This window comes from Amblyraja radiata, unplaced genomic scaffold (assembly GCF_010909765.2).
Source record: "Amblyraja radiata isolate CabotCenter1 unplaced genomic scaffold, sAmbRad1.1.pri S132, whole genome shotgun sequence".
NCBI classification, from domain to species: domain Eukaryota; kingdom Metazoa; phylum Chordata; class Chondrichthyes; order Rajiformes; family Rajidae; genus Amblyraja; species Amblyraja radiata.
Genome location: NW_022630118.1, coordinates 67,086 through 92,903, shown reverse-complemented (window position 1 = coordinate 92,903; position 25,818 = coordinate 67,086). Strand labels below are relative to the sequence as shown.

Sequence of the window (25,818 nt, the reverse complement as noted above, 5' to 3'; positions counted from 1 at the left end):
AACGACACACTGTCGCCCCACTTCCCCCTTCGGAGAGGTACCAGGCAGGGTTGCCCGTTATCACCACTTCTGTTTGCTGTCGCGATAGAACCCTTGGCGATTTGGTTACGGTCAGAGAAGGGCTTTAAAGGTATCACACGGTTTGACACAATTCATAAAGTCTCATTGTATGCGGATGACCTGCTCCTGTACATCTCGAATCCAGTCAGCTCTCTCCCTGTGATTATGAATATTTTAGAACGGTTTGGGGTGTACTCTGGTTATAAACTTAACTACCAAAAAAGTGAACTATTACCGATTAACTCATTGGCTAAGCAGCTCCCTCGCTCTTTAACCTCATTCTAATGGGCGGAGGACGGATTTCGCTACCTCGGCGTTTTTATCACAATACCTATATTTGATATCTTCCGCACAAACTTCCTGCCTCTGGTTGAGAAAGCTGAAAGAGACTTTGACCGCTGGTCAGTCTTACCGTTATCCCTCGCGGCCCGGATAAATCTGGTCAAGATGGTCGTCCTACCCAAATTCCTGTACCTTTTCCAGCATGTTCCTATATTTATCACTAAATCTTTTTTTGATAAATTAGAAAGGAGAATATCTAAATTTTTATGGGGTAACAAACCGGCCAGAATTCGAAAGACGCTACTACAGTCTCCTAAGAGTGACGGCGGTTTGGCACTTCCTGACTTTAGGCGATACTACTGGGCTGCTAACTTGCAAAAATCCTGTACTGGATGAATGATGATTGCGACCACCTACCGACCTGGGTACACATGGAAAAGGCGAGTTCACATCTCCCGTTGCGGTCTGTCCTATGCTCTCAACTCCCCCTTTCTATAACATCTGCGGGTGCAGGCCCAATTGCGTCCCTCTCGCTCAAGATATGGAGTCAATTTAGGAAAAACTTTGGTTTACAAGGCCCTTCCATCTTGACCCCACTGCTTAAAAATCACATCTTTAAACCTTCAAGTACAGACTCCGCATTCAATACCTGGCATAGTAATGGCATCAGTAGTATCAAAAACCTATACAAGGATGGTATTTTTTCGTCTTTTGCGGAGCTTTCGTACCACTATAGCCTCCCAAACTCCCACCTTTTTCGTTTTTTCCAGATTAGGAATTTTGTGAAGAAGATATTCCCCCATTTCCCAAATCGTCCCCCTGAAACCCTGACCGATTCCATCCTAGCTCTAGATCCCAACCGGAAGAAATGCATCTATTTTTTGTACAACTTGTTAGGGTCGGTTATATTGAAACCTTATACCTCATTAAAAGCTGCGTGGGAGGGCGAGCTGAATACGAAACTAACAGACCAGCAATGGGACTCTGCCTTGGATTTGATCCATTCTTCCTCCATATGTGCCCGTCATGGCCTAATCCAATGCAAAGTCCTTCACAAAGTCCACTACACAAACGCAAGATTATCTAGAATATACCCCGCTGTTGAAGACACCTGCAACAGATGCAATCAATCCCATGCCAACCATAGTCATATGTTTTGGTCTTGCCCTAAGCTAGCAAACTTTTGGAGGAGTGCTTTCGACGTGCTATGCAGAGCCTATGGCCAGACTATTCCTCCAAACCCACTGTCAGCTATTTTTGGTATTCCCCCCAACACCAACCTCTCTGTTGCGTTGAAGCGGGTCCTGGCTTTTACAACCCTGTTAGCCCGGAGACTGATTTTGCTTAACTGGAGACTTACCTGTCCCCCGACACACGCCCGCTGGATCAAGGAGGTGCTCTTCAACTTAAAGCTTGAAAAACTTAGGTTCTCTCTCAAAGGCTCCACCAAGACATTCCTAGATACATGGAACCCTTTCCTGGAACTTGTTAACTCTCAACACTAACAGACACACATGAGGGACAATTTAAAATTCTCCAAGATGGCGGCGCGCACAGTCGCAGCGGCTCGAAGCTCTCCCTTTCGGTGCTTTTTTGTGCGTTTTTGTTTGTATGTCTGTTTGATGTCGGTACGTTTTGTCGTGCGAATCTCACCGTCAGCCGACAGGATCTTCTGCTTATTGGGTTACAAAGTAAACAGGAAGTTACGAGTGCTTTTCTGCACTCACGCAACATACCGGAGGAGATAGCCAGGACACCGGGCTCTCCGTGCATTGTGGTCGGCCCCAGCAAACGCCGGAGACGGAGGAGGCACAGGAAGCAAAAGCGTGGTCGCCGGTCCGGACTCGTCGCTAGGCTAAGGCAACAACCACATAAACCGCCGCTACCCAGCATCATTCTCACCAACGCCAGATCCATCACCAACAAAATGGACGAATTAAGACTACAGGTCGCCGCTAACACATTCATCGCGGACGGTTGCATTCTGCTAATAACAGAGACGTGGCTACACGCACTTGTACTGGACGGAGCCATTGAGCTAGCAGGCCGCACAGCATTTCGCTGGGATAGAAACAAAGACTCCGGTAAGAGCAAAGGAGGGGGGTTATGCATCTACGTTCACAACACCTGGTGCACAAATACCACAATCATTGACAGACACTGTTCTGCTGATTTGGAGTACCTGATAGTTAGATGCAGGCCTTTCTACCTCCCACGTGAATTTACCGTTGTTGTAGTTACAGCTGTGTATATCCCACTGGATGCTAATGCTAGCATAGCCCTAGGCTACCTCCATAGCGCTATCGGCAAACAAGAGAACACCTACCCCAAAACAGCCCATGTCATAGCTGGTGATTTCAATCACGCAAACTTAAAATCAGTTCTCCCCAAGTTTGAACAACACATCAAATGTGCAACCAGGGGAGAAAACAGACACAGATACAGATACAGATACAGATACACTTTATTGTCATTCACACAAGTTGAACGAAATTTCGTGCCTGCAGTCATGCATACAATACAATAAAAACAACAATAAACACATATTAACATCCAACACAGTGAGTCCACCCAGCACCTCCTCACTGTGATGGAGGCAAAAAGTCTTAGGTCTGCAGTCTCTTCCCTCCTCTTCTCCCTCTGCGCAGAGGCGATACCCCACCGGGCGATTTTACAAACAGTCCCGCGGCTCAAACACCGCGGCCCGGGGTGGTCGAAGCTGCCGCCCTCCAGTCCAGTGGACGCAGAGGTCACCGCCGCCATAACGCCGTCCCAGCCGCCCTCAAGTGAGTACCGTACCGTCTCAGCCCCGGGCTGGGTCGCCCCGACATGCGCGCCGAACCTCCCTCGGGCCGGGCCGCCCCAACACAGGCACCGCTTCTCCCTCGGGCCGGGCCGCCCCGACATGGGCGCCGAACCTCCCCCGGGCCGGGCCGCCCCGACATGGGCGCCGAACCTCCCCCGGGCCGGGCCGCCCCGACATGGGCGCCGAACCTCCCCCGGGCCGGGCCGCCCCGACATGGGCGCCGTATCTCCCTCGGGCTGGGAGCGCCGCACATCCCCGAGCTCGGCCGCTCCGACGGGAGCATCGTTCTTCCCTCGGGCCGGCCGCCCTCACGGGAGCGTCACAGCCCCTCACGGGAGCGCCGTTCCAGCCCCGAGCCGGACCGCCCTCATGGGAGCGAGCCCAGGGCGAGTCCTGGCGGGCTCTGCCTCCTGAGCCTCGAGGTCGCCAGCTCCGCCATTAGGCCTCAGCGCAGACGGAGGCAGAGAAGGGGAATACGACAAAAAAAATCGCATTCCCCCGCAGGGAGAGACAGCAAGCTTTCAACTCCCCCTCCCCCAAAACACAAACTAAAAACCAAAAACTAGACTAACCAAAACGAAAAAAACAACACATAAAAGCAAAAACAAACGGGACTGCAGGTGAGCCGCTGCTGCCAGGGCAGCGCCGCCACTTCCGGCTCACACTAGACAAGGCCTACTCAAACATCAACAAGGGGCTTAGAGCCACACCACTACCCCACTTAGGCCAGTCGGATCACCTATCCATTCACTTAGCACCAGCATACACCCTCCTCAGGAGAAAAGCTCAACCCACCACCAGTACTGTTAAAACTTGGCCTGAAGGAGCTTCCTCACAGCTACAGGACTGCTTTGAAAGGACAAACTGGGACATTTTTGAAAATCAGGGCTTGGAGGAGTACACATACACGGTACTCTTTTACATCCAGAACTGTGTTGACAACGTCACCGTCGCCAAGCTCATCCGGGTGTACCCCAACCAGAAGCCGTGGATGACAAAAGAGGTCCAAACTCTCCTCAAGGACCGCAACACCGCCTTCAGGTCTGGCGACAGAGCCCTGTACAGCGCTGCTAGAGCCAACCTGAAGAAAGGCATCAGGGATGCCAAAGCGGCCCACAAGAGGAAGATAGAGGACTACTTTAACAACACGATCCACGGCGGGTGTGGCAGGGCATCCAGCACATCACCAACTACAAGCCCAGCAACAGCACGATGGCCGACGGCGACGCCTCACTGGCAGAGGAGCTGAACTGCTTATTTGCTCGCTTCGAGGCAGGACCAGAAGGGCTCGTCACCATTCTCCCACCAGCCCCTAACAACAACAACTACACCCTCACTGTGCAGGAGCATGAAGTGAGGCGGGTGCTCAGGGCGGTGAACCCGAGGAAGGCTGCCGGCCCGGATGGCGTGACAGGAAGGGTTCTGAAGGAATGTGCAGACCAGCTGTCCGAGGTCTTCACGAAAATCTTCAACCTGTCCCTGTCCAAATCCATCATCCCACCGTGCCTGAAGTCTGCCACAATCATCCCACTACCAAAAAAGCCTGTTATCAGCGGCCGTAACGACTACCGACCGGTCGCTCTCACACCAGTCATCATGAAGTGTTTCGAGAGGCTGGTCCAGCAGCACATCAAAGCCAGCCTCCCGACCACCTTCGATCCACACCAATTTGCCTACAGAGCAAATAGGTCCACTGAGGATGCCATCGCCACTGCTCTTCACACTGCACTGACCCACCTCGAACACCAGGGGAGCTATGTGAGGATGCTTTTCATTGACTTTAGCTCCGCCTTCAATTCCATCATCCCCAGCAGACTGGTCACCAAACTCATGGATTTAGGACTCTCCCAACCCATCTGCCTCTGGATCAAGGACTTTCTGTCTAACCGCCCCCAGACCGTCAGACTGGGTCATCACCTCTCCACCCCCATCACACTCAGCACCGGCTCCCCACAGGGCTGTGTGTTGAGCCCCCTCCTCTACGCCCTGTACATCCACGATTGTGCCCCCGCCCACTCCACCAACACCATCGTCAAGTTTGCGGACGACAGGACTGTGGTTGGACGTATCTCAGGAGGAGATGAGACAGCCTACAGGGAGGAAGTCCAAAGACTGGCAGCGTGGTGTTCAGACAACAACCTCATCCTAAACACCACAAAAACAAAGGAAATTATCATAGACTTCCGTAAGAACAGTGCAGCCCCCAAACCCCTATTCATCAATGGGGACTGTGTGGAAAGGATCTCAGACTTCAGATTCCTGGGCACACAAATTACGGAGGATCTCTCCTGGACCACAAACACCACCACTGTAGTCAAGGAGGCCCAGCAACGACTCTACCTTCTGAGGATCCTCAGGAAAAACAACCTGGAGGAGAAGCTGATGGTGTCCTTCTACCGCTGCTCTATCGACAGGAGAGACCTTCAAATGGTCATCACACCGCCCAAAACAATCTCTGGCTGCCCACTGCCCTTCCTGAAGGACATCTTCAGCTCTCGCTGCCTTGGCAGGGCAGACAACATCCTGAAGGACCCTTCCCACCCTGGACACAACCTGTTCCACCTGCTGTCCTCTGGCAGACGGTACAGGTCCTTCAAAGCTCGCACGAACAGACTCAGAGACAGCTTCTACCCCATAGCCATACGTGAACTTAATGCAAAATAAGAATCCCATTCATTTTGTATGTATATATATTTTTACCCTTTTTTATATTTTTAAAATTGTTCTTGTGAATCGCACCGTTGGATTGACTTTTTAAATTTCGTTGCACCATGTGCAATGACAATAAAGAGATTCTGATTCTTCTCTGATTCTGATTCTACCAAGCCAATTTACCCAATAACCTGCCCGACTTTGTAGTGTGGGAGGAAATGGAAGATCTCTGAGAAAACTCACGGGGAGACGGTACAAACTCTGTACACACAGCACCCGGGTCTCTGGCGCTGTGAGGCAGTAACTCTACTGCTGCGCCAACTTGTATGTGAACTTTAAAACGCAGGTTGCAACTTTATAAAACTTTGACCAGACCGTCGTTGGTGTATTGTGCCATATCTGCCAACATTTGAAAATAAAAAATCTTAGATTTTAAAACTCCACCTTAGATCCTGGATTTTCAGGGTTTTTCAGTAGTTTTCTGATATCACAATATATTCAGAGGTGAAAGGTTTTGTCTGAGCATTTCAATATTCTATTACCTGATAATCAGTATTTTGGTGAGGAAATCAGTATTTTTACGTGGTCCCATTTTGCTGAATTAAAATTAATTGTTAAATTTATTAAAGAAAAAGATAAAGGTGCAGAGGAGATTTACCAGAATGTTGCCTGGGTTTCAGCAACTAAGTTACAGAGAAAGGTTGAACAAGTTAGGTCTTTATTCATTGGAGCGCAGAAGGTTAAGATGGGACTTCATAGAGGTCTTTAAAATGATGAGATGGATAGACAGTGTTGACGTGGACAAGCTTTTCCCATTGAGAGTAGGGAAGATTCAAACAAGAGGACCCGATTTGAGAATTAAGGGACATAAGTTTAGGGGTAACCTGAGGGGGAACTTCTTTACTCAGAGAGTGGTAGCTGTGTGGAATGAGCTTCCAGTGGAAGTGGTGGAGGCAGGTTCGATTTTATCATTTAAAAATGAATTGCATGGGTATATGGACGGGAAAGGAATGGAGGGTTATGGTCTGAGTGCAGGTAGATGGGACTATGTGAGAGTAAATATAATCAGAGGTGCCAGGTTTTGTCCGAGCATTTCAATATTCTATTACCTGAAAATCAGTATTTGCTGAGGAAATCAGTATTTTTACGTGGTGCCATTTTGCTGAATTAAAAATATTTTTAAAATGATTTAAAGATAAATAATTCATGAATAAATGACTTCATACAGCTTCAAAAAAGGTTTGCAAAGAATGTTACCTGAAATGTCTCTTTGCCGAGCACTGTGTGCAAACAGCAGAGAGAAGGTGATTTTGGCTGCAGGCAGCCTCTGCTTCAGTGAAGGGAAGCTGGTCGGTGATTGGCCGCAACGCATCTCGCAGACAATCAATCAATCAATCACCTGTATTGTCATCTTGCAAAGCAACAATTATACAGTGTAAAATAAGAAGACGTTTCCCAGGGAATACCGGAGCATCGCACATAAACATTTCACACATAATAACAGTAAAAACAATCCAGTCCCTGATGAAACAGTATAAATAATTAAAAGCCGGTAAAACAGCAACATTAAAATACAGTAAAAACAGTCCTTAAAATGTCCAGGGCAGCTGATTTGAGTGGCCAGTGTCAGAGTTATTAAATTGTCAGTGCAAGAAAAGCAGCAGATTCAGGTGGAGTGACTGTTTAGCAGCCTCGCAGCCTGTGGCAGGAAGCTGTTTAGCAGTCTGGTAGTCCGGGCTTTGATGCTACGGTATCTCTTGCATTCTGGCAGGAGATCCAGATGTGTGTGGAGGGGGTGAAGTCTGTACTTTGCTATGCTCAGTGCTTTATTTCAGGCAGCGGCTCTGGAACAGTTCTTGTACCGAGGGTAGGGGGACGCCAATGATAGAAACATTCGAGCCTGCACCGCCATTCGATATGATCATGGCTGATCATCCAACTTAGTATCCCATCACTGCATTCTCTCCATACCCCCTGATCCCTTTAGCCACAAGGGCCACATCTAACTCCCTCTTAAATATAGCCAATGAACTGGCCTCAACTACTTTCTGTGGCAGATTCACCACTCTCTGTGTAAAAAAGGTTGTTCTCATCTCGTTCCTAAAATACTTCCCTCTTATCATTAAACTGTGACCCCCTAGTCCTGGACTTCCCCAACATCGGGAATAATCTTCCTGCATCTAGCCTGTCCAACCCCTTAAGAATTTTGTTAATTTCTATAAACCCCCCCTCAATCTTCTGAATTCTAGCGAGCGCAAGCCGAGTCTATCCAGTCTTTTTTCATATGAAAGTCCTGCCATCCCAGGAATCAGTCTGGTGAACCTTCTCTGAACTCCCTCTATGGCAAGAATGTCTTTCCTCAGATTAGGAGAATAAAACTGTACGCAATACTCCAGGTGTGGTCTCACCAAGACCCAGTACAACTGCAGTAGAAACTTCTGCTCTTATACTCAAATCATGCTAACATACCATTCGCTTTCTTCACTGCCTGCCGCACCTGCATTCCTCCTTTCAATGACTGATCCTCCTTTCAATGACTTATGTAAGATGGCGCCTGCCTGCGGCGACTTTTGCGGAGCTCCGGAAAAGAAAAGGCTCAACTACAACTTCCAACAACTTACCTGGATCAGAAAAAGGGCCGAAATCAGTGCCGTTTCGGACAAGCTGCTGGAGCACCTGAAGGCTCTCGCAATGTCGCGAGTTCCCGCAGTTGCGGGAGCCCCGGACTTTAAATTTTCCCACGCTGGCTGTGGAACTCCCGACCCGACTGTGGATCACAGGTACTGTACCATGAAACCTCGGGATGACCCCCAGAGCCGACGGGCTGGATCTTCCAGGAACAACGGAGCTGGAGCTGCCGACTTTGAGGGAACCCCTGTTCGTTACGGAACTGAAACTGCCGTCTGTGAGGGAATCCCCGTTCCAGCGCAGGTCCGCAGAAACAGCAGGTACAGCAAGTACAGTACCTGGAAACAAAGGGGAAGCCTCCATTGTGTCCGGAAACGTGGCCGTCGGGCAGGACTTCAGGTCAGAATGAAACGCAGGGGCCTTCGGCCCCCTCTCCCTACTATCCTACTGGTTAATGTAAAGTCCCTTGAAAACAAAGTGGAGGGCTTAAGGGCAAGACGGCTTTATCAAAGGGAGCTGAGGGAATGCTCTGTGTTCTGTTTCACAGAGACATGGCTCACCCCCAGCTCCCCAGACTCAGCGGTCCAGCCTGAAGGGTTCTCCATCCACCGCATGGACCGGACCCTGGCATCTGGGAAAGGGAGAGGAGGGGGCGTCTGCCTCATAGTCAACTCCTCGCGGTGTTCAGACGTGGTAGTCTTGTCCAACTCCTGCTCTCCACACCTCGAACATCTGGCGGTGAAGTGCCGTCCCTTCTACCTCCCGAGAGAATTCACCTCCGTTATCCTGACCGCGGTCTACATCCCACCCCAGGCAGACGTCCGTCTGGCACTGGAGGAGCTGCACGCCGTGGTCAACAAACACCAGACGTCTTACCCCGAGGCATTTACCACCATTGCTGGGGACTTCAATAAGGCGAACCTCAAGAAATCACTCCCTAACTTCCACCAACATGTCTCCTGCTGCACCAGAGGACCAAACACCCTCGACCACTGCTACACCACCATCAAGAATGGCTATCGTTCGATCCCTCAACCTCACTTCGGTAAGTCCGACCATACCGCGGTGCTGCTTCTTCCTGCCTACAGGCAGCAATTAAAGAGCGCACCCCCAGAAGTGAGGACAGCACAGAGCTGGTGGGGGGGGGGGGGGGGGGGGCGGCAGAAGAACAACTCCAGGACTGTTTGGAGTCTGTAGACTGGGCAATGTTCAAGGACTCGGCAACGGACTTGAACGAATATGCCACAGTCGTTACAGACTTCATAAAGAAATGTGTGGAGGACTGCATCCCTACAAAAACCTTCCGAGTGTTTCCCAATCAGAAACCTTGGATGAACTTTGAGATCCGCACTCTCCTGAAGTCCAGACACAGGGCATTCACCTCCAATGATACAGTGGCCTACATGAAGACCAGATACGACCTTGGTAAGGCCATCAAAAAGGCCAAAGGGGACATCTGCTCCAAACTGGAGGACGAGACAGATGTTCGGCAGCTGTGGCGGGGCCTGAATGCAATCACCTCCTACAAGGCGAAACCAGGAGGCAGCTCGAATGTCGGTGTAACATCACTCCCTGACGAGCTCAATGAGTTTTACGCACGCTTTGACAGGGAGAATACTGATGTGCCTTCTGATCCCCCATTCGCTGTGATGGCATTTCTGTCTCATTCACAGAGTCCGACGTCAGGAAATCCTTCAGAGGGGTGAACCCTCGAAAAGCTCCTGGACCTGATGGTATACACAGTCGTGTTCTAAAAACCTGTGCGGACCAACTGGCGGGAGTTTTAACGGACATTTTCAACCTCTCATTTCTGAGGTCTGAGGTCCCCACCTGCTTTAAAAGGGCATCAATTATACCAGTGCCCAAGAAGAGTACGGTGACGTGCCTCAATGACTATCGACCAGTGGCACTAACGCCGGTGGTGATGAAGTGCTTTGAGAGGATGATCATGGAGCAAATCAATTCCTACGTCCACAAAAACCTGGACCCACTGCAGTTCGCGTACCGCCACAACAGATCAACGATGGATGCGATCTCGCTGGCCCTCCACTCCGCACTGGACCACTTGGACAACAAAAACTCATATGTCAGGCTCTTATTCATTGATTACAGCTCGGCATTTAACACAATCATCCCCTCCAAACTGGTTAGCAAACTCGCAGAACTGGGTCTCTGCGCATCCCTCTGCAACTGGATCCTCGACTTCCTAATCCACAGGCCACAGTCTGTTCGTAATAACCATATATAACAATTACAGCACGGAAACAGGCCATCTCGGCCCTACAAGTCCGTGCCGAACAACATTTTTTCCCTTAGTCCCACCTGCCTGCACTCATACCATAACCCTCCATTCCCTTCTCATCCATATGCCTATCCAATTTATTTTTAAATGATACCAACGAACCTGCCTCCACCACTTCCACTGGAAGCGCATTCCACTCCGGTACCACTCTCTGAGTAAAGAAGTTCCCCCTCATGTTACCCCTAAACTTCTGTCCCTTAATTCTGAAGTCATGTCCTCTTGTTTGAATCTTCCCTATTCTCAAAGGGAAAAGCTGATCCACATCAACTCTGTCTATCCCTCTCATCATTTTAAAGACATCTATCAAGTCCCCCCTTAACCTTCTGCGCTCCAGAGAATAAAGACCTAACTTATTCAACCTTTCTCTGTAACTTAGTTGTTGAAACCCAGGCAACATTCTAGTAAATCTCCTCTGTACTCTCTCTATTTTGTTGACATCCTTCCTATAATTGGGCGACCAAAATTGTACACCATACTCCAGATTTGGTCTCACCAATGCCTTGTACAATTTTAACATTACATCCCAGCTTCTATACTCACTGCTTAGATTTATAAAGGCTAGCATACCAAAAGCTTTATTGACCACCCTATCTATATGAGATTCCACCTTCAAGGAACTATGCACGGTTATTCCCAGATCCCTCTGTTCAACTGTATTCCGCAATTCCCTGCCATTTACCATGTACGTCCTATTTTGATTTGTCCTGCCAAGGTGTAGCACCTCACATTTATCAGCATTAAACTCCATCTGCCATCTTTCAGCCCATTCTTCCAAATGGCCTAAATCACTCTGTAGACTTTGGAAATCCTCTTCATTATCCACAACACCCTCTATCTTGGTATCATCTGCATCCCTTTGCCAACTTCATCCAGATCATTGATACATCCACAGGCCACAGTCTGTTCGTAATAACCATATAACAATTACAGCACGGAAACAGGCCATCTCGGCCCTACAAGTCCGTGCCGAACAACATTTTTTCCCTTAGTCCCACCTGCCTGCACTCATACCATAACCCTCCATTCCCGTCCCATCCATATGCCTATCCAATTTATTTTTAAATGATACCAACGAACCTGCCTCCACCACTTCCACTGGAAGCTCATTCCACTCCGGTACCACTCTCTGAGTAAAGAAGTTCCCCCTCATGTTACCCCTAAACTTCTGTCCCTTAATTCTGAAGTCATGTCCTCTTGTTTGAATCTTCCCTATTCTCAAAGGGAAAAGCTGATCCACATCAACTCTGTCTATCCCTCTCATCATTTTAAAGACCTCTATCAAGTCCCCCCTTAACCTTCTGCGCTCCAGAGAATAAAGACCTAACTTATTCAACCTTTCTCTGTAACTTAGTTGTTGAAACCCAGGCAACATTCTAGTAAATCTCCTCTGTACTCTCTCTATTTTGTTGACATCCTTCCTATAATTGGGCGACCTAAATTGTACACCATACTCTAGATTTGGTCTCACCAATGCCTTGTACAATTTTAACATTACATCCCAACTTCTATACTCAATGCTCTGATTTATAAAGGCTAGCATACCAAAAGCTTTATTTACCACCCTACCTATATGAGATTCCACCTTCAAGGAACTATGCACGGTTATTCCCAGATCCCTCTGTTCAACTGTATTCTTCAATTCCCTACCATTTACCATGTACGTCCTATTTTGATTTGTCCTGCCAAGGTGTAGCACCTTATATTTATCAGCATTAAACTCCATCTGCCATCTTTCAGCCCATTCTTCCAAATGGCCTAAATCACTCTGTAGACTTTGGAAATCCTCTTCATTATCCACAACACCCTCTATCTTGGTATCATCTGCATACTTACTAACCCAATTTACCACACCTTCATCCAGATCATTGATGTACATGACAAACAACAAAGGACCCAACACAGATCCCTGAGGCACCCCACTAGTCACCTGCCTCCAACCCGACAAACAACCATCCACCATTACCCTCTGGCTTCTCCCATTCAGCCACTGTTGAATCCATCTTGCTACTCCTGCATTTATACCCAACAGTTGAACCTTCTTAACCAACCTTCCATGAGGAACCTTGTCAAAGGCATTACTAAAGTCCATATAGACAACATCCACTGCTTTACCCTCGTCAATTTTCCTAGTAACCTCTTCAAAAAATTCAAGAAGATTAGTCAAACATGACCTTCCAGGCACAAATCCATGCTGACTGTTCCTAATCAGACCCTGTTTATCCAGATGCTTATATATATTATCTCTAAGTATCGTTTCCATTAATTTGCCCACCACTGAAGTCAAACTAACTGGCCTATAATTGCTAGATATTGGTGGAAATGTGTCAGCCTCGATAACAATCTGCACGGGATCACCTCAAGGCTCCGTGCTCAGCCCCCTGCTGTACTCACTCTATACTCATGACTGCGTGGCCGGTCACAGTGCGAACTCCATCATCAAGTTCGCTGACGACACCACTGTTGTGGGACGTATCACTGATCGGGGATGAGTCAGAGTATAGAAGAGAGATCGAGCAACTGTCCATATGGTGCCAACGCAATAGCCTGACCTCAACACCAGCAAAACCAAGGAAATTGTGGACTTTGGAAGGAGTACGAGGGGGACCCACAGCCCCATTTATATCAACGGGTCGATGGTTGAAAGGGTCAAGAGCTTCAAATTCCTGGGCGTGCACATCTCTGAAGACCTTTCCTGGTCCGAGAACACTAATGCAATTATCAAAAAAGCTCATCAGCGCCTCTATTTCCTGAGAAGATTATGGAGAGTCGGTTTGTCAAGGAAGACTCTCTCTAACTTCTACAGGTGCACAGTAGAGAGCATGCTGACCGGTTGCATCATTACTTGGTTTGGCAATTTGAGCGCCCTGGAGAGGAAAAGACTACAAAAAGTAGTAAACACTGCCCAGTCCATCATCGGCTCTGACCTTCCTTCCATCGAGGGGATTTATCGCAGTCGCTGCCTCACAAAGGCTGGCAGTATCACAAAGACCCACACCATCCTGGCCACACACTCATCCCGCTGCTACCTTCAGGTAGAAGGTACAGGAGCCTGAAGACTGCAACAACCAGGTTCAGGAATAGCTACTTCCCCACAGCCATCAGGCTATTAAACCTGGCTCGGACAAAACTCTGATTATTAATAACCATTTTCTGTTATTTGCACTTTATCAGTTTATTTATTCATGTGTGTATATATGTATATATTTACTACACACTGATCTGTTTTGTAGTAAATGCCTACTATGTTCTGTGTGCTGAAGCAAAGCAAGAATTTCATTGTCCTATACAGGGACACATGACAATAAACTCACTTGAACTTGAACTTGAACTTGTCCTCTTCTCTGGGACTGTATTTCTTCTTCAGTTCCCTGACTGGAACCAGTGCTCTGGCTCTGCCTCTCCGAGGTCTTGGCCTGGTCGTCCTTCTCTGGCGGTGCCTCTCCGAGGTCTTAGCCTGGTCGTCCTTCTCTGGCTGTCCCTCTCCGAGGTCTTAGCCTGGTCGTCTTTCTCTGGCTCTGCCTCTCCGAGGTCTTAGCCTGGTTGTCCTTCTCTGACTCTGCCTCTCCGAGGTCATAGCCTTCTTCGCTTCGATTCATTCTTCTGTCCCTCTCTCTGGGACTGGCATTTAATCCCCGCCGGAGGTATCCTACTACTTAATGTAGCGGTAGATTATCATATCTTTCAGGCAATTAGCACCCTAGCCGCTATTTGGGATACCGACCATACCGCGGTGCTGCTTCTTCCTGCCTACAAGCAGCAATTAAAGAGCGCACCCCCAGCAGTGAGGACAGCACAGAGCTGGTCGGGGGGGCAGAAGAACAACTCCAGGACTGTTTGGAGTCTGTAGACTGGGCAATGTTCAAGGACTCGGCAACGGACTTGAACGAATATGCCACAGTCGTTACAGACTTCATAAAGAAATGTGTGGAGGACTGCATCCCTACAAAAACCTTCCGAGTGTTTCCCAATCAGAAACCTTGGATGAACTTTGAGATCCGCACTCTCCTGAAGTCCAGACACAGGGCATTCACCTCCGATGATACAGTGGCCTACATGAAGACCAGATACGACCTTGGTAAGGCCATAAAAATGGCCAAAAGGGACTTCTGCTCCAAACTGGAGGACGAGACAGATGTTCGGCAGCTGTGGCAAGGTCTGAATGCAATCACCTCCTACAAGGCAAAACCAGGAGGCAGCTCGAATGCCGGTGTAACATCACTCCCTGACGAGCTCAATGCGTTTTACGCACGCTTTGACAGGGAGAATACTGATGTGCCTTCCCGATCCCCCATTCGCTGCGATGGCATTTCAGTCTCAGTCACAGAGGCCGATGTCAGGAAATCCTTCAGAGGGGTGAACCCCCGAAAAGCACCTGGTCCTGATGGTATACCCGGTCGTGTTCTAAAAACCTGTGCGGACCAACTGGCGGGAGTTTTTACGGACATTTTCAACCTCTCACTTCTGAGGTCTGAGGTCCCCACCTGCTTTAAAAGGGCATCAATTATACCGGTGCCCAAGAAGAGTAAGGTGACATGCCTCAATGACTATCGACCAGTGGCACCAACGCCGGTGGTGATGAAGTGCTTTGAGAGGTTGATCATGGAGCAAATCAACTCCTACATCGACAAAAACCTGGACCCACTGCAGTTCGCGTACCGCCACAACAGATCAACGGTGGATGCGATCTCGCTGGCCCTCCACTGCGCACTGGACCACTTGGACAACAAAAACTCATATGTCAGGCTGTTATTAATTGATTACAGCTCGGCATTTAACACAATCATCCCCTCCAAACTGGTTACCAAACTCGCAGAACTGGGTCTCTGCGCATCCCTCTGCAACTGGATCCTTGACTTCCTCGTCCACAGACCACAGTCTGTTCGTATTGGTGGAAATGTGTCAGCCTCAATAACAATCAGCACGGGAGCACCTCAAGGCTGCGTGCTCAGCCCCCTGCTGTACTCACTCTATACCCATGACTGCGTAGCGAACCACAGTGCGAACTCCATCATCAAGTTCGCTGACGACACCACTATTGTGGGGCGTATCACTGATGGGGATGAGTCAGAGTACAGAAGAGAGATCGAGCAACTGTCCATATGGTGCCAGCGCAATAACCTGGCCCTCAACACCAGCAAAACCAAGGAACTGATTGTGGACTTTGGAAGGAGTAGGAGGGGGACCCACAGCCCCATTTATATCAACGGGTCGATGGTTGAAAGGGTCAAGAGCTTCAAATTCCTGGGCGTGCATATCTCTGAAGATCTTTCCTGGTCCGAGAACACTAATGCAATCATCAAAAAGCACATCAGCGCCTCTACTTCCTGAGAAGATTACGGAGAGTCGGATTGTCAAGGAAGACTCTCTCTAACTTCTACAGGTGCACAGTCGAGAGTATGCTGACCGGTTGCATCGTGGCTTGGTTCGGCAATTTGAGCGCCCTGGAAAGGAAAAGACTACAAAAAGTAGTAAACACTGCCCAGTCCATCATCGGCTCTGACCTTCCTTCCATCGAGGGGATTTATCGCAGTCGCTGCCTCAAAAAGGCTGGCAGTATCATCAAAGACCCACACCATCCTGGCCACACACTCATCTCCCTGCTACCTTCAGGTAGAAGGTACAGGAGCCTGAAGACTGCAACAACCAGGTTCAGGAATAGTTACTTCCCCTCAGCCATCAGGCTATTAAACCTGGCTCGGACAAAACTCTGATTATTACCAACCACTTTCTGTTATTTGCACTATTAGTTTATTTATTCATGTGTGTATATATTTATATCATGGTATATGGACACATTTTATCTGTTTTGTAGTAAATGCCTACTATTTTCTCTGTGCTTAAGCAAAGCAAGAATTTCATTGTCCTATACAGGGACACATGACAATAAACTCACTTGAACTTGAACTTGAACTATTTGGATGAGAATGGTTGAAGGGGGTGTCTTCTAAACACATGCAAACCAACTCACAGAGACCTTCAGAGCTTCTTCTCAGATATGACTTCAAAACAGTCATTTGATGAATAAAGGCTTTGTTGTTGATAGAAAACAGTGAAATACATCCTTCTTCCTACTCGTTACTGCAATCTTCTTCGAACTCCAGCTTACTATTTAGACATTAATAAACTCCTCGTGTCTCCGTAACGCTGGCAAGACCTCCTTTAGATCTTCCATAGATGCGGCATGGCCCGTATGATCTTATATATTCCTACATGTTCTTACATGGCTCTTACATGTTCTTACATGATCTTACATGGGAGAAGGGTTAACGTTCCCCATGGTCTCCAAATTAATCTAAAAGACTAAACTTCTGCGCAAGCAGCTAAGATCCGAACACTCCCAAAACACGTCATAAATCCCACCCACAATATAACAAGCAGTCTAAAATGGAAACATAGAAACATATAAACATAGAAAATAGATGCAGGAGTAGGCCACTCGCCCCTCCGAGCCTGCACCGCCATTCATTATGATCATGGCTGATCATCGAACTCAGTATCCCATCCCTGCCTTCTCTCCATGCCCCCTGATTCCTTTAGCCACAAGGGCCACATCTAACTCCCTCTTAAATATAGTTAATGAACTGGCCTCAACTACCTTCTGTGACAGAGAATTCCACAGATTCACCACTCTCTGTGTGAAAAATGTTTTTCTCATCTCGGTCCTAAAATATTTCCCCCTTATCCTTAAACTGTGACCGCTTGTTCAGGACTTCCCCAACATCGGGAATACACTTCCTGCATCCAGCCTGTCGAACCCCTCAAGAATTTTGTAAATTTCTATAAGATCTTACAACAATCCTCTAAATTCTAGCGAGTACAACCCGCGTCTATCCAGTCTTTCTTCATATGAAAGTCCTGTCAGAAATACCCCACAGTTTGTGACCGCTTCAGCACTACTCCACAGTGTTCCACTACATCCGTACAACTCCACAGTGTGTAACTCCATCAGTTGTACCCCACTGTATGTTACTCTATCAGAACCTCCCCACAATGTGTCACCATCAGAACTACCTGACAGGTTATCATTCCAGCAGTATTATCCCACAATATGTCACTCCATCACTACTACCCCCAAAGTGTGTCCCTCCATCAGAGCTCCTCCAGAATATGTCATACATCAGTATTACCTCACAGTGTGTCACTCCATCAGGAGTACCCTACAGAGTGTCACTACATCAGTGCTGCCACACATTTGGTCAGTTCATCAGTACTACCTCGCAGTGTATCACTCCATCTGTACTGGTCCACACTATGTCACTCCATCACTACTACCCCCAAAGTGTGTCCATCCATCAGAGCTACTCCAGAATATGTCATACATCAGTATTACCCCACAATGTGTCACTCCATCAATACTAATCCACATTGTGTTGCTCCATCAGTACTTCACCAAACTATGCCACTCCACCAGGACAACCACATAGCGTGGTGTCCTGGGCCTCCTCCATTGTCAGAGTGAGGCCCAGCGCGAATTGGAGGAACAGGACCTCATATTTCGCTTGGGTAGCTAACACACCAGCAGTATGAACATTGACTTCTCTAACTTCAAGTAGCCCTTGCTTTCCATCTTTCTTCATCCTCTTCCCCTTCCCAGTTCTCCCACCTGTCTTAATGTCTCCGACTACATTGTATCTCTGTCCCGCCCACTCATGTGACATTAGTCTGAAGAAGGATCTCGCCCCGAAACGTCACCCATTCGTTCTCTCCAGTGATGCTGCCTGTCGTGCTGATTTACTTCAGCATTGTGTGTATATTTCCGCTACAGAATGTCACTCCATCTGTACTACCATACATTTTATCAATTCATTAGTACTACATGTGTACCACTCCACAATATGTCACCCTATCAGTAATGCGCCATAGTGTATCTCTCCATCAGTATTACCCCAATGTGACACTCCATCAATGCTCCCCCTCAATAAGTCACTCCATCAGTACTACCCCGTAGTGTGTAATTCCATCTGCACTAACACACATTGTATTACTCCATCAGTATTACCCCACACCGTTTATCACTTCAAATGTACTACCCCAGAGTGTCAGTCCATCTGTACGTCCCCAGAGTGTCACACCATCAGTACTACTCTTCAGTGTAATTCCATCAGATCTACCCCACAGTGTTTCCCTCCATCAGCAGTACCATAGAATGTGTCACTACATCAGTAATACCCCAAAGAGTGTCACTCCATCAGCACTGCCCTTGAATATATCATTACATATGTGTCTCTCTATCAGTACTACAACACAATGTGGCATTTCATCAGGACTACCCCACAGTGTGTCATTCCATAGTTACTAGCACAAAACGTCATTATATCAGTGCTACCCCACAGCGTGGCATTACATCATTACTAGCCGCACTGTGTTACTCCATCACGACAACCTCACAGTTTAACATTCCAATAGAACTACCCCACGGTCTGTCACTCCATCAGTACTATTTCACAGTGTCATTCCAGCAGTGCTGCCCCTCAGTGTCACTTCCATCAGTCCTACCCACATAATGTCAGCCCATCTGTACTACGCCACAGTGTGTCAGTCCATCGGTACAACCCACAATTTGTCACATCATCAGTACCTCCAGTGTGTCACTCCATCAGTACCACCACAGTAATCCACTCCATCAGTACCACCACAGTGTGTCAGTCCATCAGTACTACCACAGTGTGTCACTCCATCAGTACCACCACAGCGTGTCACTCCATCAGTACCACCACAGTGTGTCCCTCCATCAGTACCACCACAGTGTGTCACTCCATCAGTACCAACACAGTGTGCCACTCCATCAGTACCACCATAGTGTGTCCCTCCATCAGTACCACTGCAATGTGTCACTGCGTCAGTGCTGCCACATTTTTATCCCACCATCAGTGCTATATGACTGTGTGTCTCTCCATCAGTGGACGGAGACAGGGCTGCCCAGAGAGTGGGAATAGAGAGGGTAGGAGAGAGAGTAACAGTCCAGTGAGAGTGACATCAGTAAGGATGGAGGGAGAGAGAACGAGAGGAGGGAGAGGTGCTGCATCATTCGCCGTTTTATTTGGGTTTAGGACAATTCTGAGGCGGCAATGTTTCTGTTCTCTAAGTGTCTTTGGGTCCTTCCTCCTCAGAGGCGATGAAGACAGAGAACGTTATTGTCCCATGATATAGTCAGATCTATTCCAGACAAGAAGGGAGTGAATGGTTCCCGGGGTCAGTCAGCGGGAGTGAGGGGTTGAGGTCACAGTCAGTGAAGCTGCGATCATATTGAGTGGTGAAGCAGAATGGAGGGAGGGGGGGTTGGGGCATTTTAGTCCGAGGTGATCTGTTGAACTAATTCCTCAACCTGTGGACAAAGGTCGCCCAGTCCAGTCCACCTTCAAACTGGGCACCAGAAGCCTTGAGAGGGTCCCTGGAATTTGGCATTGCCTTGCTGAGTGAAACGGATTGAAGGAAATCAGACAAACAACATGAGGTGGAGAGTTGGATCTGATGGAGTTTGAAACAATAACCCCTTTGCTGGAACAATGCCGCCCGCTCCCAATTTCCATCCCTCAGTATCTATCGCCACAATTCCCAGTCTTTGGAGTTTCTCAATCAATTCCCTGAATAAATCACAACCTGTCTGTCTGTCTGTCTGTCTCAGCAGGGATCTCACTCGGCTGATGTCATCTGTTTGTGAATCATTTCAAAATCTCTATTTTTAAACTCTGTTGAATCTTCACTGTCCCGGTGGAGACGGGAAATGGTATAAAATCTCCAGGAATGTTGTGTCCCAACATTTCATTCCGAGACATTACCGGCAGCTCACGGGGACACGTCGCTGGGCAGAGAGAATGTGGGAAAAGGTTTATGAATATTACGCTGTGGAGAAAATCCTGTACGTGATCATTGCTGCCGTTGGAATCCCTGGTAAGTGAGCAGAACAATTCAAGTTTTATAAATCCATCCGTGTGTTAACTGGTGTTGACCTGATTCTCATCATGTTACAAGTTCCCAACTGATGATCGTTGTACAAGAATATGTGAAGAATATCAATCCTCTCTGTGAAATATTTGTGAATTAACGCTGCTGTGATTTGTCTTATTTTCAGCTAAAACTAAGCCTCTTTTTCTCTCACTGCTGCCGGCCGGGAGCCACTAGAATGTTGTTCTTGCCTTCAGTGGCACCTTGCACAGAGTTGTCCCCGTGCTCGGGACAGGCAGGCAGGCAGGCAGCTCTCCGGGACTGTGTGACTGGGAGAGAGGGGTTCACATTGTGAAGTTCACTGTGTGTGAGTTATTGATCAGAGTGAACAGCCGCTCACTCACTGTGGAGTCTGTCTGTCACAGTCCGATTCCACCCACAGCCTGTTGGTCAATAATTGGATCCATCTCCTGGACCAGTGGCCGCGGATCTACCGGTGTGTGTGTGTGTGTGTGTGTGTGTGTGTTAGTGTGTGTGTGTGTGTGTGTGTGTGTGTGTGTGTGTGTGTGTGTGTGTGTGTGTGTGTGTGTGTGTGTGTGTGTGTGTGTGTGTGTGTGTGTGTGTGTGTGTGTGTGTGTGTGTGTGTGTGTGTGTGTGTGTGTGTATATGTGAGACATTTCTTGGTGAGCTCTCCTCCATTAACTCCTCCATGGACTCTGATATAACAGCCTAATGTTGGTGGCCAGTGGCTGGTGATAGAGTTAGCACAATAATGTTGTCTGCCGATGAACCTTGTGTTTAGCTGGTTTTTGTTGAATTGTTTCTATAATTTTCCTACTCAACTTTTGATTTTGATAAAATGATGCCGGCGGCTCCTCTTGTAATTATTTAACCAGCTGGACCAGCATTGATTTTTCTGTCTTATTTGCAAAGTTGTAGCTGGCATGAGAGTTGTTATGATTGATGCTGAGTTACTGCTGTTGCCGTAAAAAGTGTCGCAATTGCCGTAAAACGTCGTAACACTAAGAGTTGAGTTTTCTCTTTCTATACGAAATGTAAAAGGTTGTTTGAATGGTAAAGGATTGGTCCCTATAAACAATTGATTATAATCAATTACCAATTATTTGAATATTGAAATTTGATAAATTGACAATTAAAGGCATATGAAGTTTAATCTAGATTTTTTCTCTTTTTATTTTTATTTTTTATTAACCATATGCGATAATATGAGTTGTTATTTTGGGCTTCATAATGCCCCATTAATTTAAACATAAATGGTCCAGGACCTCATACTTTGATCTATTTGCATAAATATGAGCTATGCAGACTGAGGTGTGTATGCTCGCTTTTTTTTTCTTTTAATCTCTCTCTCTCTCAATGACGCAGCCTGATCTTGTGTGCTTTGTCTGTCCTGTCTTCTGTGTGTGTGTGTTTGTGTCAATCTGTATATGTGGCTCTCTCGTCCCCTTTCTCATGCTATTTCCCTGCCCCACTCCCCCAACCTTATCTACACCCAATTGATCCACAATTGATACAGCTAAAGGACTAAAAATCATCCATTTGAACATTAGGAGTCTTCTTCCAAAGACAGATTTAATTAGAGTTTGGATTGCACAGAATAAACCTGACATAATAACATTTTCAGAAACATGGTTACATAGTGAAATTTGTGACAATGATATTCATATTGATAATTTTGCATTATATAGAGCAGATAGGCCTACGAGAGCTGGAGGTGTGGCTTGTTATGTGTCAACTCGCTTTATATCTGAACCTGCCATCCCTAAAGTAACCTCATCTCTCTTTGAAAGCCTTTTCATTAGGTTAAAACTTCATGAGAATAAACATCTAATTATCGGCACTTTCTATCGATCCCCCCCTGTTCATCCTGACTCAACTAAGTCCCTAATTTCCACTCTCACCTCTATTGAACACCCATGTGAATTAGTGCTTCTTGGTGACTTCAATAAAAACTGGCTCGATCGCTCCTCTTCTAACGACAAAAACTTGCTTAAAAGTATAAACCTGACCCAGTTAATCAACGAACCTACCAGAGTTCATGGCAATTCTACATCACTATTAGATTGGATTCTTGTTACCCATCCTGACCGAATCTTAACATCTGGTGTTTTGTCAGATTGCTTTAGCGATCATTCTGCTATTTTCTGTGTGTGGAAGATTAAACCTTCCCGTCTCCCTCCTAAACATATTCGTGTTAGACAATGTAGAACATTTAATTATGATAATTATATGCATGACCCGATTGCAATAAACTGGGACAGGTTTCAACTTATACCAACTGTCGAGGATGCCTGGAATTATTTATACACTGAAGTCACAAGAGTTATCGATAAGCATGCCCCCTGGAGAGAAATAAAAGTCAAGGGAAAACATTTACCATGGATTAGTGCTGATTAGATCAAACTTTTTAATGAGCGGGATAAAGTCTGGAAGACTTTCAGGGAAACAAAGGACCCTGCTGATTGGGAAAAATATAGGTCCTTAAGGAATCAGTGTACGACAAAAACACGTAATGCTAAATCAAGTCATTTTAAAAAAACATCTTTCTGAAGACATGCATAATCCAAAAAAGTTCTGGAAAAGACTAAATAATGTTCTTAATAAATCAAATCAAAATATCAGCACTCAGATTCGGGTCAACAATGACATCATTCAGGACCCTGCTGTTATATCCAATGCTTTCAACCAGCACTTCTCCACTGTATGTAGCTCTACTGTATTTGACTCATCTATTATATGTGACTTTCCAGCTACCTCTACATGTAGAAGCTATTTTCTTTTCAAAAAATAAAACCTGTTGACGTTCAACATGCTATTAATGAATTAAAGGATGATTGTGGATCTGGACCAGCTGGTATTGAGACTAAATTCATTAAGATAGGAGCTAATATTCTAATGTACCCACTATGCGACCTGTTTAATTTGTCCTTCTCAACTTGTACCCTCCCTTCCGCATGGAAGTGTGCCAATGTTACTCCACTGCATAAGGGAGGCGACCCACACGATATTAACAATTACCGCCCCATCTCAATTATCAACTCGGTGGCTAAAATCCTCGAGAAACTACTGTTCAACCAGCTATCACATTATGTCTCAACTTTCAACATTCTATCTCCATGCCAGTCTGGGTTCAGACCTAATCACTCCACAACTACAGCTCTGTTAAAACTCACCAGCGATGTGTTCACTGCTTCTGAGGATGGTAAACTCACCGGTGCCATCTTTCTTGATCTAACCAAGGCCTTTGATGTTGTTGACCACTACCTACTGCTTGATAAACTTTACTCTATTGGTCTTTCACAAAACAATCTACTGTGGTTTAACTCATACCTTCATAACAGACGCCAATGTGTCACCTTTAATGGAAGTCAATCCAATTCCTTAATTGTTGAGAAGGGGGTCCCGCAAGGTTCGTCTTTGGGACCACTCCTTTTCTCTATTTTCATAAACGACCTCCCTAATATCTGTTCTGACTGTCAAACACAACTATATGCCGATGATGCAGTGCTATATACATCTAGTACTAACAAGTCTGAAATTGAAAGATCCCTTCAATCAGATCTTACTTCTGTTCAGAAATGGCTATTATTTAACAAATTAATTTTAAATAAAAATAAATCATGCAGTATGTTATTTGGTACCAGACAAGGCCTTGGTAATTCTGTAGATCTGACTATATCATTTAATGAAGGATCACCATTAGAACAAGTATTGAACTTCAAATATCTTGGTGTTTGGCTCGACCCAACGCTTTCATTTACGCAGCATAGTGAGACGATTACTAAAAAACTCAGCTGTAATCTAGCTATTCTTTACCGCCATATAAATTGTTTCACCTTTCAGATGAGAAAAATAATTGTCTCTCAACTACTACTACCAACACTGGATTATGCTGATATTGTCTATCAGAATACATTTGATACACATCTTCAACCCCTCAATGTAGTTTATAATAGTCTTTGCAGATTTATTTTAAGGTGTCCATATATAACTCACCACTGTTCTATGTACGAAACTCTAAACTGGTTATCCCCCACGCTCGAAGATGCTACCACGGGTTCCAGTTCATCTTTAAATGCATCCATCTCAATTACCCTTCTTATTTAAAACAAGACCTATTACCATACACACCCTCATATTCACTAAGACATATTCAGCAACCCTTCTTTTACATTCCAAGAACTAACAAAGAAATTGGGAGACGTGCATTTAAATTCAAAGCTTCTTCTGACTGGAACACTCTGCCTAGTACCATAAGAACTATTAGCTCATTTCGTCTATTTAAAAATACACTTTTACCCTTCCTTATAAAACCATGTACCTGTTTCTAGTATTAGAGTCTTCGAGCTCCTTTATCTAGCTTGCTCTGTGTGTGATCATTTGGCATAACTATTGTATATGCATGGCCATTACACTTATGTATTATTGTATTGCATAGTGTAACAAGGTCTTATATTGTATTATGTCACAATATCATGAAATAATATATCATGTAATAATGTTAATAGTATGTATTAACGTACGATGTATGATAGGTGGTATATGGTATTATGCATCAACATTATGCTGTAACACATAACTATTATTATTATTGGATATGTAAAGCCAATTAACAATTGTTATAAACTATAACAAGTGGGGATGGAGGGGTTTTGGGATTGATGTGTGGGTAGGTGGGTCAATGAGAGCCTCTATGTATGTTATGTCTTGAGCTGTATGTTCTATGTTGGACCCCCTCGAAAACGAGATGACTGTCCATCTCAAGGGGTTATCCATGAATACACTTGTTTCAAATATGTGTGTGTGTGTGTGTGTGTGTGTGCGTGTGTGTGTATGTGTGTGTGTGTGTGTGTGTGTGTGTGAGTGTGTGTATGTGTGTGTGTGTGTGTATGTGTGTATGTGTGTGTGTGTGTGTGTGTGTGTATGTGTGTGTGTGTGTGTGTGTGGTGTGTGTGTGTGTGGTGTGTGTATGTGTGTATGTGTGTGTGTGTGTGTGTGTGTGTGTATGTGTGAGTGAATATGCGTGTGTGTATGTGTGTGTGTGTGTGTGTGTGTGTGTGGTGTGTGTGTGTGTGTTGTGGTGTGTGTCTGTGTGTGTGGGTGTGTGTGTGTGTGTCTGTTGTGTGTGTGTGGTGTGTGTTTGTGTGTTTGTGTTTTGTGTTTGTATGTGTGTTTGCTGTTG

At 46.3% G+C, this 25,818-nt stretch overlaps 1 long non-coding RNA gene across 1 annotated transcript; it reads right to left on the bottom strand.

Moving 5' to 3' along the window:
* Nucleotides 1–5,824: 5,824 nt before the first annotated feature.
* Nucleotides 5,825–24,374, bottom strand: LOC116969239. Its single transcript, XR_004410690.1, has 3 exons — nt 24,354–24,374; nt 23,177–23,182; nt 5,825–5,966 (listed from the first exon to the last, which is right to left on the bottom strand). It is a non-coding gene; the product is annotated as an uncharacterized LOC116969239 (long non-coding RNA).
* Nucleotides 24,375–25,818: the final 1,444 nt, after the last annotated feature.